The 14,340-nt window shown below is 40.6% G+C and overlaps 1 protein-coding gene across 2 annotated transcripts in view; it reads left to right on the plus strand.

The window, feature by feature from the left end:
• The window catches only part of LOC131049227 (L-2-hydroxyglutarate dehydrogenase, mitochondrial), a 170,913-nt gene that overhangs the window by 100,751 nt on the left and 55,822 nt on the right, over nucleotides 1–14,340 (plus strand). The gene's annotated exons all lie outside the window — the stretch shown is intronic.

Consider the following 14,340-nt stretch of genomic DNA (forward strand, 5'->3'; position numbering starts at 1 on the left):
TTAGTAAGTCAGCAGGACATAGTGGAGGCCAGTTTTGGTGTTTGGATTTGATACTCCTCGGTGAGAGCTTTCCGACGAGCTATCACTCGCATTATTCGGAGTCCGATTGCTAATACATTTTAATGCCTGAAGTTTTATTAAAGTAACATTTAATTTAATTGTAAAATATTAAAGTGTTACTCTAATATTTATTTTATGGGGATCTGTACCCAAGGGAGACATAAGTGAATATTTTAATATATGTTTTATATCGCTCATCTTTTATCCCACATTGCCCATGAGAGTTGAGTGGACCCTTGGAAAAAGAATAAAAGAAAGCATTTGTGGCTTCATTAGATATGTTGAATATGAGAAGAATTGGTATGTGTGAGTTGCAGATCCGTTCTTGGCATCAGAGGACGTCTATCCTCTCTTGTGACTGTGTAGGGGAAAAAGCGAGACTAGGCTAACATGTCCTAATCCTACCTTTTGACACAAATTACGGAATACGAAAGAGCCTAGAGGTATCACACAATTGGCTACTTCTTTTTGTGGAAGAGAGAGCCACGGGCTACCTATTAGGATTTCTATCCCTTTGTTGTAAATGATAGATAGAATGATGCAAGTTCAACTATTAACCCTAAAGTGTAAGTATGAACTAGTAACAAGATTGCAGAATTGAGATTAAACAATGGAAAGCTGTAAACACAAGGACAAGATAAGAATGTAGATGTGTACCCGGAGTTAAAATCTGAGTGAAAATGTTCGGGACGGGGGCGCGGGCGCCACTATCCTGATTCTGCTCCTGAAACTGCTCCTGAAACTGCTGTTTTGCAACCTGAAAAGCTGTCAGAAATGCTGAAACTTGCTGTCTGACAGAAGGACCAGGGCGCCCAGCGCCCCTGACCCAGGGACCAGGGCGCCCCACGCCCCTGTCCTAGCTTTCTGGGCTGGAATTTGGTGTGAAGTTCAGTCTCCGTCTGCTTCCATCGGATTTGCAACTTGCGGCGTCGTCCGAATCGTGAAACCTGCACTTATATCTGAAAAGGTATGGTGGGCGGCTATATAGGGTTTTGCCTTAGTCAAACCCCCGCTTTGGTGATTTCCACCTCCACGAATAGCCAAGTTGTATTGTAAAAATAGTGTGTGTGCAGACCTTGTGTGTGTGCAAGATCCTAAAATGCAAGTAAGCAAACTAGAGCAACCTAGAAAGTAAACCCTAATTGCTTGTAAATGATAATGTAAATGCTCCAAATCAAGATGCAAAGTGATCTAAAGCATGAATACAAATGATATAATGAGGCTTATGCAAAGACATGAAACAACATGAAATCATACCCAACCCCAAGGGAGGGGTACAAGCCAATCTTCAGTCGGTGATCCCTTATTGTTCTTCAATGCCTTCAAAGCCCTAAATGGATGAATGAAATTGATAGATGCTTGATGGATGGATGTTGAATGTTGTTGAAGTCTTCAAAGATCTGCTCTTTCGCTGCATAGAAGGTCCTTGAAAACCAAAATTCCGATCCTTTCAAATGAAGAAAGAGAGCTCTTATATATGAAACCCTAGGTCTTAATTTCAACTTTTGGCCGACCTAGAGATTGAATCTCCCGCCAATTTCTTGGGGTTAAGCTTTATTTTATGATTGGATCACGCTCCTAAAATTTCGGGAAAAATGTCCGGGACCATGTGCACACCGGGCGCCATGGTCCCGACAACTTTTCACCAAATTTTCAGGGCCGTTGGATATGATGATTTTAGAGCGAATCCCGAAGTTACAGCTGATTTCGAGATGTTTTGACCCCCGAAATCAAGCCCCCAAGTTCAAAATAGGACCTAATTAGGGTTTTAGATTAAATGATGTATTGGAAGAATAAAATGAAAGGGGCACACTTTAATGAAAAGGGCCCAACTTTATGATATGGGAGATGATAAAATAGAACCTTAGACCTAATTAATTTAATTAATTAAGTGCTAAAGGGGAAATGCAATGCAAAATGCAAAATGCGCCAAGGCGGGTGCTAAACTAGGTGTGAAATTGTACCACCCTAGCAAGTGCGTACAATTTACGACGCTACAGTGACATTCTAGACGTCATTCCCCTGGGGTTTGGCCTTTGGAATCCATTGCTATCAGCTTCATTATCAGGCAGATTGGGTGCATTTCCAGCTAGAGGCAGATTTAATGTTTGTTCATATCTTCTTCCCTACTCGTCCGATGCTTATGCCATTTTGAGGAGATGATTTTATGAAGATATTGGACCTGTTGAAGACAAATTAATATTGCTGCAACACTATTCACGCGGGCACTATTCACGCGGTTACTATTCACGTGGGTACTATTCATGTCACTGTAGCAGCAAGATTGAAAATGATTGCTGGAGTATTATGTCAATAATGCTAGAATAATTAGTGAGTTGATAATCTGCCATGTATTTGATTTTATTAAAATCTGAAAATAACATCTTATTAGCAGTAGTTCAATTTTCAGTTTGCATATTATTGTAGTTTCATTCTTGTCCATATTCTGTGATTTCAATTCCATGTAAAACAAACCAACATTTCATTTCCGGAGCCATAAGGGAATTTAAAACATTAAACAGAGAAATAAGGAGTTGGATGCAAACTGTTTGATAAAATTCCTAGCAGCAATTGGTATGGTTTTTGGGCATTCCGGGGTGTCCATTATAGTGGTATCAGAGCTATAAGTCCTGCCATCCTGTGGATGTCTTACAGAGACTTTGGAACAGCCGAATAGAGGGAAAAGTGTTTGACGAAATATCAAAACACTAAAATCAGAAATTAATGAATTAAAAAACATGCTAAGCATGTATGTTTAAGCATGCAACAGGGGCCTTATAACTTCCGCCATACCAAAGCAAGACAAAACAGAAATTTGAACTCACAGAGCGAGCAGTCTAGTTCATCCGTGCAAGTGGACATAGAATCCAGTCATACAGACATAGAGGAAATATTCTTTGATCAGGACAGCAGTATGGGTGACCGAGATGATAGAAATACCGTTCCAGATCAGGGGGAGGTAATGTTCAGACAGTTACTGGGTACGTTAGAGCAAGGGCAGCGTATGCAGTAGGAGCAGAATAGGCGAATGGACATGATGTTGCAGCTTATGGCTAGACAGATGGGCGTCAATATTAATCCAGGTGATGCCAACAATGGAAACGATAACAATAGGGGCAATGATAATAATGGAGGCCGAGGCAACAACAATGGCCCTGAGAATAACATTAATGGTAATAATGGACATGGCAACAATGGGAATGAGGCGGATAACTTTAGACACGTTGCACGCCTAGCTCGAACAGCTAGCTCGAGACCTCTTCTACCCACCTTCCCACCTAGGGATCCGGTTCAACCAGTGAACGAACCGCAGATTACTGAGTTACAGGGTCAGTTCAGGAGGGACTGGGAGGCCAGTGGACCCGAGTTTCAGGCAAATATTTCCCTCAGAGATTATATGGACTTGCAGATGAGACATATGCCTAGAGCAGGAGGGAGGAATCAGAATTTTGAGCTGAGAAAGAAAGTTGGAAAACTTTCCTTGCCTTATTATGATGCTTCAGGAAAGATGACCGCACGAGCTTGGGTGCAGAAGGTAGATACATACTTGCAGCTAAATCCTATGCCTGAGGAGGAGGCTATCAAGTATGCGGCTATGCATTTGGACGGTGTTGTGCATGAATGGTGGCATCATGGCATGGTGACTCTGGGGCATAATCAGATTACATCCCATGAGGAATTCACAGAAAGATTGATTGAGAGATTTGACACTAGGGATCCCGAGTTACATTTCAAGGAGCTAGCACAGTTAAAACAGTCAGGTTCTGTGGATGCTTACATCGCCGAGTTTCAACGTTTGTCTGTACTTGTTACTGATATCTCTCCTAGGAGATTGGTGGTGTTATTTTGTGATGGGCTTGCTGATCCATTACGTGGTTGGGTGAAGGGACATGATCCACTCACCTTAGCAGAAGCAACTAAAAAGGCACGAGATTTAGCCCCTTCGGTATACAAAGGAAAATACCATTCAACAGATTCTTCCTACCGCAAGGACAAAGACAAAAAACCATTTCAGAAAGAGTATAACAAACCCAAAGAAGGATCAAAAGGACTAGACAGTGAAACCTTGAATGAACTTCGAAAGAAGAAACTGTGTTTCCAGTGTAGAGAGCCTTGGGACTTATCTCATAAATGCCCTCTCAAGGCTAAGACAAATCAAATGGAGTATTTTTTAGCAGAGGAGTTAGAGTCAGAGGGGGAGGATTAGCACTCCGATTCAGATGAGGGTAACACGATAGAGGAGAGCAGCATTCCTAAGGATGATAGATCGTTGGCACGCTTGACAGGGGCCCAAAAGGCAATCACATTTAAGGTCAGGGGTACTATCCAGGGGCAGAAAGTGATATCTCTCATTGACACTGGGGCTACACATAACTTTATAGATACACAGTTGGTAGCCAGGAGAGGCTTACAGACAGAGGAGCATGATGGTTTTAGAGTCATGGTGGCTAATGGCCAAAAGCTATTATGTACTCAGAAGGTTTCAAATCTTCACATTAGATTTGGAGATGGCTATGAGTTGGAGGATGATTTCTATGTTGTGGACATGGGAGATTACGACGTCATCCTCGGTATGACGTGGATGGCATCGCTGGTTGAGTTCACTTTCAACCGAGCGAAGTTGGAAATGAGGTTTCAGCATGAGGGTAGGACTGTTGTTCTCAGGGGACTTTCAGATGGGAGTTGCAGGGTAGTCTCTTTGAGGAGAATGGAGAGACTTTTTCGGCATAATGACATAGAGTGGGCAACAGAGTGCTTAGTTATGCCAACTTCACCGGAGCCTCGGGTGAAGAGTCATCCACCAGATATACAGGAGATTCTTGACAGACATGCCAAGGTATTCAGTGATATTCCTCACAGGGTTCCTCCTGATAGGGGTGCAGAGCATGTTATTGAGCTCGAGGAGGGAGCCAAACCAGTGATGATCACTCCCTATCGTCATCCTAAGAAACATAAAGATGAGATAGAGAAGGCAATAGAGGAGTTGTTGGAAATGGGGCACATCAGGCCTAGCAAAAGCCCCTTTGCTTCAGCTGTAGTTCTGGTAAAGAAGAAGGATGGGACAATGCACATGTGCATCGATTACAGGGCATTGAATAAGAAAACAATAAAAAACAGATATCCCATTCCTCGGATTGATGAGTTGATTGATGAATTGCATGGAGCATGCTTTTTCACCAAAATAGACTTACGGTTTGGATACCATCAGATCAGGATGAGGGCAGAGGACATTGAGAAAACTGCCTTCCGATGTTACTATGGCCACTTTGAGTTTATGGTTATGCCATTTGGACTAACCAATGCACCCGCTACATTTCAGAGTTGTATGAACCAGGTATTCAGGGAGCAGTTGAGGAGATTTGTCTTGATCTTCTTTGATGACATCTTGGTCTTCAGTAAGACCTGGGAGGAACATTCACAGCATTTGGAGGAGGTATTATCTATCCTAGAGAGAGAGTCTTTGTATGCCAAGGAGTCTAAGTGTGAGTTTGGTATGACAGAATTACTATACCTCGGGCATATTATTAGTGCAGATGGAGTTCGAGTAGACCCTGAAAAGATTAGAGCTATAGTTGATTGGCCTACTCCTACGAACCTCACACAGCTTAAGGGATTCTTTGGTCTTTGTGGATTTTACAGAAGGTTTGTTAAGGGTTTTTCACAGACGGCAGCGCCTTTGACAGATCTCACCAAGAAGGGGGCCTTCGTGTGGACAGGGGCAGCACATAGGTGTTTTGAGCATTTCAAGCAGGTAATGTCTTCATGTCCAGTTCTAGCTCTACCAGATTTCACGAAGCCTTTTGAGCTTCATTGTGATGCATCGGGTGATGGGATTGGAGCAGTATTGATGCAAGAGAAGCATCCCATTGCATTCGAGAGTAGGAAGCTCCGGGGAGTTGAGAGGAGTTATTTTGTCTATGACCGGGAGATGTTGGCCATAATGCATGCATTGACCAAATTCCGATCATATTTGGTAGGTAGGTGTTTTGTGATCAAAACTGATCACAACAGTATTAAATACTTCATCAACCAGCGTGATCTTAATGACCGGCAACAGAAATGCGTTACTAAATTGCAGGCTTATGACTTTGACATAGAGTTTGTCAAAGGTAAGAAAAACGTGGTGGCTGATGCCTTATCTCGGAGACCTCACTTATGTGCTCTGGCAGAGATTTCAGGAGATTGGAGAGATCAGATTATAGCAGAGTATGTCGAAGATGCTTGGGCTTTTGGATTGATTTCAGGTTCTATACAGGATGATCGCTATGAGGTGATAGATGGATTGATCAGAGTTCAGGACAGGGTTTATTTGATTCCATCATCACATTTGAGAGAGGTGATATTGAAGGCATTTCATGATGCACCCACAGCTGGGCATCCGGGGATCTTCAAGACCTACAGGCAGATCCGAGAGCGGTTCTCATGGAGAGGGCTCAAGGATGATGTTCAGAGGTATGCCAGGGAGTGTGCGGTTTGTCAACAGAATAAGGGAGAGCACACATTTCCTGCAGGTTTATTACAGCCCTTGCCCATTCCTGATAGGAAATGGGAAAGTATTTCGATGGACTTCATCACTGGTTTACCACGAGTGCAGGGAAGGGATTGCATCTATGTGGTGGTGGACCGCTTGACGAAGTTCACTCACTTCTTTGCTATTCCATCCATTTACACAACAGCACAGGTGGCAGATCTTTTCTTTAGAGAGATATTCAGGTTACATGGGTTGCCCAGATTCATTGTCAGTGATCGGGATAGTAAGTTTATGAGTGTTTTTTGGCAGGAGTTGTTTAGGTTGTGTGGTACAGATCTTACACCTAGCACTAGTTATCATCCGCAGACAGATGGGCAAACAGAGATTGTGAATAAATGGGTGGAGGGATATTTGAGGAACTATGTAACTGCACAACGAAAGGCTTGGGTCAGATGGTTGCATATGGCAGAGTAATGTTATAACACCACTTATCATATGTCCATCAGGATGACTCCTTTCATGGCACTCTATGGTTATGACGCACCTAGCTTCATGGATTTAGTTTTGGGGGACAGCAGAGTGCCCAAAGCCAAAAACTTATTGCAGGATAGTCAGGACATCTTGAAAGTGCTCAAGGAGAATATATAGCAGGCCCAGAATCAACAGAAATTGTACGCTATTCAGCACCAAATTGAGCGCAGTTTCGAGGTAGGGGATATGGTTTACTTGAGGCTACAACCATATATACAGTCATCGCTCAAGAAGAGCGGAGCTGAAAAGTTGAAGCCTAGATTTTATGGTCCCTACAGGGTGATTCGCAGAGTGGGCGAAGTCGCCTATGAGCTTGAGCTTCTAGAGGGCAGTCGGGTGCACAATGTGTTTCATGTGTCTAGGCTTAAGAAAGCCATTGGTTAGAGTGTAGTGCCTTCTACAGATTTACCCCCTTTGGATGAGGAGGGGAAGCTTGTGTTAGTACCCGAGGCTATTCTGGACACTAGAGAGAGGAAGCTTAGAAACAGGATAGTGAAGGAGTATTTGGTCAGATGGAGAGACCTGCCGGAAGAGGATTCTACATGGGAGAGTGAGCAGGTTATTCAGCAGGTTGGACTGAGATTGCTTGAGGACAAGCAATTTCAAGGGGGGCGGACTGTAATGTCCCCACTTTAGCAGTTGACCAAGTGTGTGTGCGTTAGCCTTGTTCTACATGGTCCCGAGGGCTAACGAAGGGTTTAAGGGGATCCTGGAGTGTTTTGGCCTAGTCATTTCCAGTTTGGGCCAAAACGAAGTTGATTTACTCAGTTTCAGGCATACTTACTATTTTTAGTAAGTCAGCAGGACATAGTGGAGGCCAGTTTTGGTGTTTGGATTTGATACTCCTCGGTGAGAGCTTTCCGACGAGCTATCACTCGCATTATTCGGAGTCCGATTGCTAATACATTTTAATGCCTGAAGTTTTATTAAAGTAACATTTAATTTAATTGTAAAATATTAAAGTGTTACTCTAATATTTATTTTATGGGGATCTGTACCCAAGGGAGACATAAGTGAATATTTTAATATATGTTTTATATTGCTCATCTTTTATCCCACATTGCCCATGAGAGTTGAGTGGACCCTTGGAAAAAGAATAAAAGAAAGCATTTGTGGCTTCATTAGATATGTTGAATATGAGAAGAATTGGTATGTGTGAGTTGCAGATCCGTTCTTGGCATTAGAGGACGTCTATCCTCTCTTGTGACATTCTAGACGTCATTCCCCTGGGGTTTGGCCTTTGGAATCCATTGCTATCAGCTTCATTATCAGGCAGATTGGGTGCATTTCCAGCTACAGGCAAATTTAATGTTTGTTCATATCTTCTTCCCTACTCGTCCGATGCTTATGCCATTTTGAGGAGATAATTTTATGAAGATATTGGACCTGTTGAAGACAAATTAATATTGCTGCAACACTATTCACGCGGGCACTATTCACGCAGTTACTATTCACGCGGGCACTATTCACGTGGGTACTATTCATGTCACTGTAGCAGCAAGATTGAAAATGATTGCTGGAGTATTATGTCAATAATGCTGGAATAATTAGTGAGTTGATAATATGCCATGTATTTGATTTTATTAAAATTTGAAAATAACATCTTATCAGCAGTAGTTCAATTTTCAGTTTGCATATTATTGTAGTTTCATTCTTGTCCATATTCTGTGATTTCAATTCCATGTAAAACAAACCAACATTTCATTTCCGGAGCCATAAGGGAATTTAAAACATTAAACGGAGAAATAAGGAGTTGGATGCAAACTGTTTGATAAAATTCCTAGCAGCAATTGGTATGGTTTTTGGGCATTCCGGGGTGTCCATTATAATTTGACTCAAACTATGATTCATATATGATGGAACTACAATATATATTTGACTCAAACGTATTTACTATTTAGAACTTGAACTTGTTTTTTTTTTGGTACATCACTTTGCTATATGGTATGTATTTGACTCAAACTATGATTCATATATGATGGAATTACTGGTTTCCATCATATATGAATCATAGTTTGAGTCAAATACATACCATATAGCGAAGTGATATACCAAAAAAACAAACAAGTTCAAGTTCTAAATAGTAAATACGTTTGAGTCAAATGCATATTGTAGAGTCTAGACCACAAAACAAATCAATCTGTGAAGTCTGAATACATATTAAGTTCATAGTTTCAAATTCATATCATTGAAAACTGCAAATCATAGATTGCGTCTATGACTATAGCTCAAAAAATTTTGTTGCCGCCAAGTGGGTGCTGACGTAGATGGTGTTGAAGCAGCAGCTGTTGCTGCTGCAATATCCTCAACGAGTGAGGAATCTACCTCTTCGAGATCAGCAAACTCATCTCTCGCCTCCTCACGTTTTGCCACCTCTGCCGCCCATTCATCTGCCTCCCTCTCCATCTCATCTAACTGATCGTCAGTGATAAATCCATCCACGTAAATATCACCAGTACCACCATCAGGTTCAGCAATCCAATCCGCTTTGTATGGATCAATCTCATCAATGTCAAGTGCGTCATATGAAATGTTCCCTTGTACCCTCTTTTCATGCAGTCGAAGGTTGTACCGCACATATACAAGGTCATTCAAGCGCTTTTGAGTCAACCCATTGCGCTTTTTTGTGTGAATGGCCTCAAAGACACTCCAGTTGCGCTCACAACCAGAAGCACTACAAGGCTGAGATAATATGCGGATAATATGCGGATTGCAAGCTTTTGAAGATTAGGTGTTGTGGCACCATAATCTTCCCACCACAGATCTGTAAGCATACAAATTGACATTTATAACTTGGTAAAGATTTTTATAAACTTAAAGATTGAAATAAATGGTAAAATAGATATAAGAACACATTTTTTACCTGGCAGTAGGGTGTCTCTCTTACGAATACCAATATGTGAAGAAAACAATGGCCCATCTTCCTTCCTGTACCTCTGCAACTCATCAACAATGAGGTTTTGAATATTTTCATCAAGAACCAACCTCTGAATACATGTGTCAAGGCCAAGTTGAACCTCCTCATCTATTTTGAAAGTGCGGGAGTAAAAGAACTTGGGGTTCAAATAGTAGGTAGCATCATGGATATGTTGGTGGAGTTGTCGGTTCCACCTTCGATCAATTATGCGCCATATGGGTTCATATTTGGTCTTGTCTGACCCATACAAGTGCTGAATTGCCTCTTTGGCCTTATCCATGGCCTCATATAGATACCCTATGGGGTTTTTATCCCCATCCACCATTCGTAGAACCCTCACCAACGACTCTGACAACTAGACATGACAAATTTAACAAAAATCAACAATGTGTAATATTAAAAAATTAAAAAAAAAATCATCAATTGAAATTTGAACATTGAAGACTTACATTGATGATCTCCTCCATGAGTTTGCCAAATCTATCGTCAAAAACGGCCTTCACGACCTTCTCTGCTTCAGGCTTCCTACAATAAGGGCTCTCCAACCATCTTTCACTCACAAACATCCTCTTTAGGTTGGGCAATGCATGTAATATGCTTTGTAAGTTGAGGAAATTCGTGGCAAAACGTGTGACTCCTGAACGCACAAGATCCTTACCATTAGTGTGTTGTCTCATAAGCTCCAAGACCCATGTGTGGTTGTAGATGTACTTTGTGATTTCCCTTACATCTTCAACCACATTCTTCACCCAACTAAGTTTCCCTATGTCCTCGAGGAGTAAATCAAGGCAATGAGCAGCACAAGGGCTCCAAAATAATGTCGGATGCCTAGCCTGTAGAAGTTTACCGGTTGCCACATATGCAACTGCATTATCGGTTACAACTTGAACAACATTCTGCACTCCCACTTCGGTCACCACCTCATCCAATATGTTGCTCAAGGTTTCTGCATTCTTCACTTGATCTGAGGCATCAATCGATTTTAAAAATACCACTCGTCCCTCTGAAGCAACTAGAAAGTTTATGAGTGTCCTATTCCTACTATCCGTCCACCCATCAGATAAAATGGTGCAGCCATTCCTTTCCCAATTCCTCCTTTGTTGCTCCACCAACTGATTTGTGTTTTGGACCTCATTCTGCAATAATGGCCCACTCAACTCATAATGACTTGTGGACTTGAACCCCTTACCTGAAATGGTCAATCCTTTGACCATTTGCTCCCAATATAGACTCTCAACAATACTAAACGGAATATTGTTGTAAAACCAAAATCTAGCCATTGCTGCTTTTGTCTGTTGATGCACTTCCTTATTCTATGAAGTACCTAACAATCCGGGTTGCGCACTAGGAGTGTTAGAAGGTATGAAAAAACTAGATGTATTGCTGACCACCCCAATATTTTCTGACCCTGTAGAACTGATATCTCTCATTGGGGCTGCCATTGCCTCTGCTGTCCTCTTTTTTTCTACCTTCTTTTGTTCATATTCTGAAAGTCTTGCTTTTGCCTCTCTTTCAACATCTTCAGGACAATTTTGACATACCGTAATATTCTGTCCACTGATCTTTGCAAGGTGAATTTGAGTTGGTATATGCCACCGGTCATAGTTTTCGTGCAATGGTTACAAATAACCTTTCGTGGCACTGCACCTGGTGTGCCATGTTTCCACATAGGATCCCTCTTTCTACCACCACCTCTAGTTGTAGAAGCCATTATCTTTTATAAAAATTTGGAAGACACCTAGCAAAACAGAACAAACAGGATCAATATGCCATTGATAGATAATACATATTACAAAAATATTGGGTGGCAATATATGCCATTAAGAAAAAATGCTGGTATTTATTTAGCTGATATTGGAAATGGCATTAAAAGTCTAGACTCTATACACATTACAGACATTCTGAAATATACAGAAATTGAGAAAACGATTATGATCAGGTTTAGAAAAAGAGTGCTAGCGAATCACAAACTTATGAATGTATACAACAAGTAAGGTGCATGATATTATATTATCGAAAAATCAGATAATGAACATCATAGATTCATAGGTATTGACATGATAACAATCGAATAAGGTTTTGGTTGCTTAAGAGTCAGAAAGGTTTTGGATTTGAGGGGCCTGTGAAGGATAAAATGCATGTACAATTATTGTGCAGAGAATGTCTCCATTGCTGTTTATATTTTTCTAGGAAGATCTTTGACGGTTGTAAAGGTTTTCTCTTGTCACACTTACTAACATGAATATAATGAAGATTTGATATTGTGATAAAATTCTCATATATTACCAGCTTTGTAATAGTCATTTGTTCACTACATATGGATTCATACAATTTGATTTGGATAACTAAGAATGCTTTCTGTAATGTTTGTAACTTTGTACTTTGATGGTACATGTGCCTAGATGAATCCTTTTATCAAAGACTAAGCATCAATGCATATGGAGGATCAATATTGAGGATGTTTAATAAATTAATACTAATGAATAACGTTCAGTCTATATGCATAGAATAAAGTTTTTTTAATTACGAATTGTCATTGAACAATGGTGGCATGAAATTTGAATAACCTTGTTGCTCACCATCAATCAGATCAGATCAGAATTCTTGTTAAGTTAGAGGCATTGAACCAAACCTGGAAGTGACGATTTGGAGTTTGGACGTCGGGCAGGAGGGAAGTCATAGAGGGATGTCGGGCGTCGGGCATCGGGTAGAAGGGAAGTCGTGGGAAGAGTCGCAGTCGCGTGTTCCGGCCAAGAAAACCTTTTTGCTTTCATTTCGCGCGACCCTTTTTACATTTTAGGGTTCACAACTTTATTTTTAATTGATTTTTTTAATGCCGATTTTCTGCGTTTTAATGGCATTTAAATCGCGATTTTTTCTGAATAAATCGGACGCGATTTAAATGAAGATTTAATTGTTTGGGCAAAGGACTCGTGATAAATCGCGATTTGCTCGATTTTTTGACGATTTTCACATCGTTGTAATAGTTACTCGAACACCCCTCTTTTAGTGCAACTTAGGGAAAAGAAATATTATGCAAATGATGCAATATGGTATGATGATGGATCTCGACAACTAGGCCGTGTTAGGTACCCATGTACAACTAATCTCTTACAAATGGAGAAAAGGAGAAAACCTCATAGGACAAAACTCCTCTCCAAAAAAGAGATAATATAAATCATGTACAAGTGAGGAATGAAGTGATATATGGAGGTCTCAACACCAAGACCCCCCCAAGAACTACATCCATCACGAGAATCCAATCAGTATCCCCCCATAGGAGGGAAAGAGAGAAACTATGTAGCCCCCCCATAATGAATAATCTGTTGCAAGAATGGTAAGTGTTTGAAGACAAAACAAAATCCAATGCTTACAAACCACTTGTCTCCCCATAGGATGAAACAAAAACATGTATAGATGCAGGTATGCTTCTTATTTTGGATTGGAATTGGTAGGATGCATAATCCAAATGTATGATGATGTCTCTAAAAACTGCTCATGTTTCTCCTTGTCCATGAGAGATGATGATGCCACAATCAAATCAGATATATGGCAAACCGAACAAGAAAGTGACAAATTGGAAATATACAAAAACTGATGTAGAACAAGTTCCAAAGACAAATATGATCTGACAACAGGAATGCAATGACTGTCATCAAAGAGGAGAGATAACCCTTAAAATATATCCTCCAAATCTGTAGTATAGGAATGAGAAACCAAATCTGGAAAGCTAAAAATGTGTCCTCCAACCAAGTCTAAAAGACAATGATAATCTTTTGATCAGGAATGATGGAAGTCTCAAATGACTCTAGATAAGGAGTCAATGAAAATGAAGGTAGAAAAACTATCTCTGAAGAAGAATTAGGAACCTCGAAAGCAAGCTCAACCTCATTTGAAGTCTCAAAATACTTAAAGGTAGAAAATTCCATAATAGTATCACAATCATAGGGTATATTCTTTAAAGGATGAAGATGCACACTGTAGTCGGAAAGAGGATCATTGGGGAATGGCTGAGAATCAAAATCTCCATATAACTCCTGAATGTAAGTCCAAAGAGCATGAGGACACTCAAAATCAATAACGGAAGTCACGATGTCATGAGGGACGTGCATAGCAATGACTCCTAGGACATACTCTCTCTTGCAATTCCAAGCAAATATCCTACTAGGTGTGCTAGGTACAGGAACTAAATTATACAAATTTGGCAACAAATGAAGTCATCAGAGATGGGTGATAATGCTATCTCGCCATTTTTTGTACTTCCTCTTCAAAATAATAAAAGATGGATGAAAAGAAAAACTAAAAATGTGTCCTCCAACCAAGTCTAAAAGACAATGACAATCTTTCTGATCAGGAATGA

Source organism: Cryptomeria japonica, chromosome 11 (assembly GCF_030272615.1).
Source record: "Cryptomeria japonica chromosome 11, Sugi_1.0, whole genome shotgun sequence".
Taxonomy (NCBI): domain Eukaryota; kingdom Viridiplantae; phylum Streptophyta; class Pinopsida; order Cupressales; family Cupressaceae; genus Cryptomeria; species Cryptomeria japonica.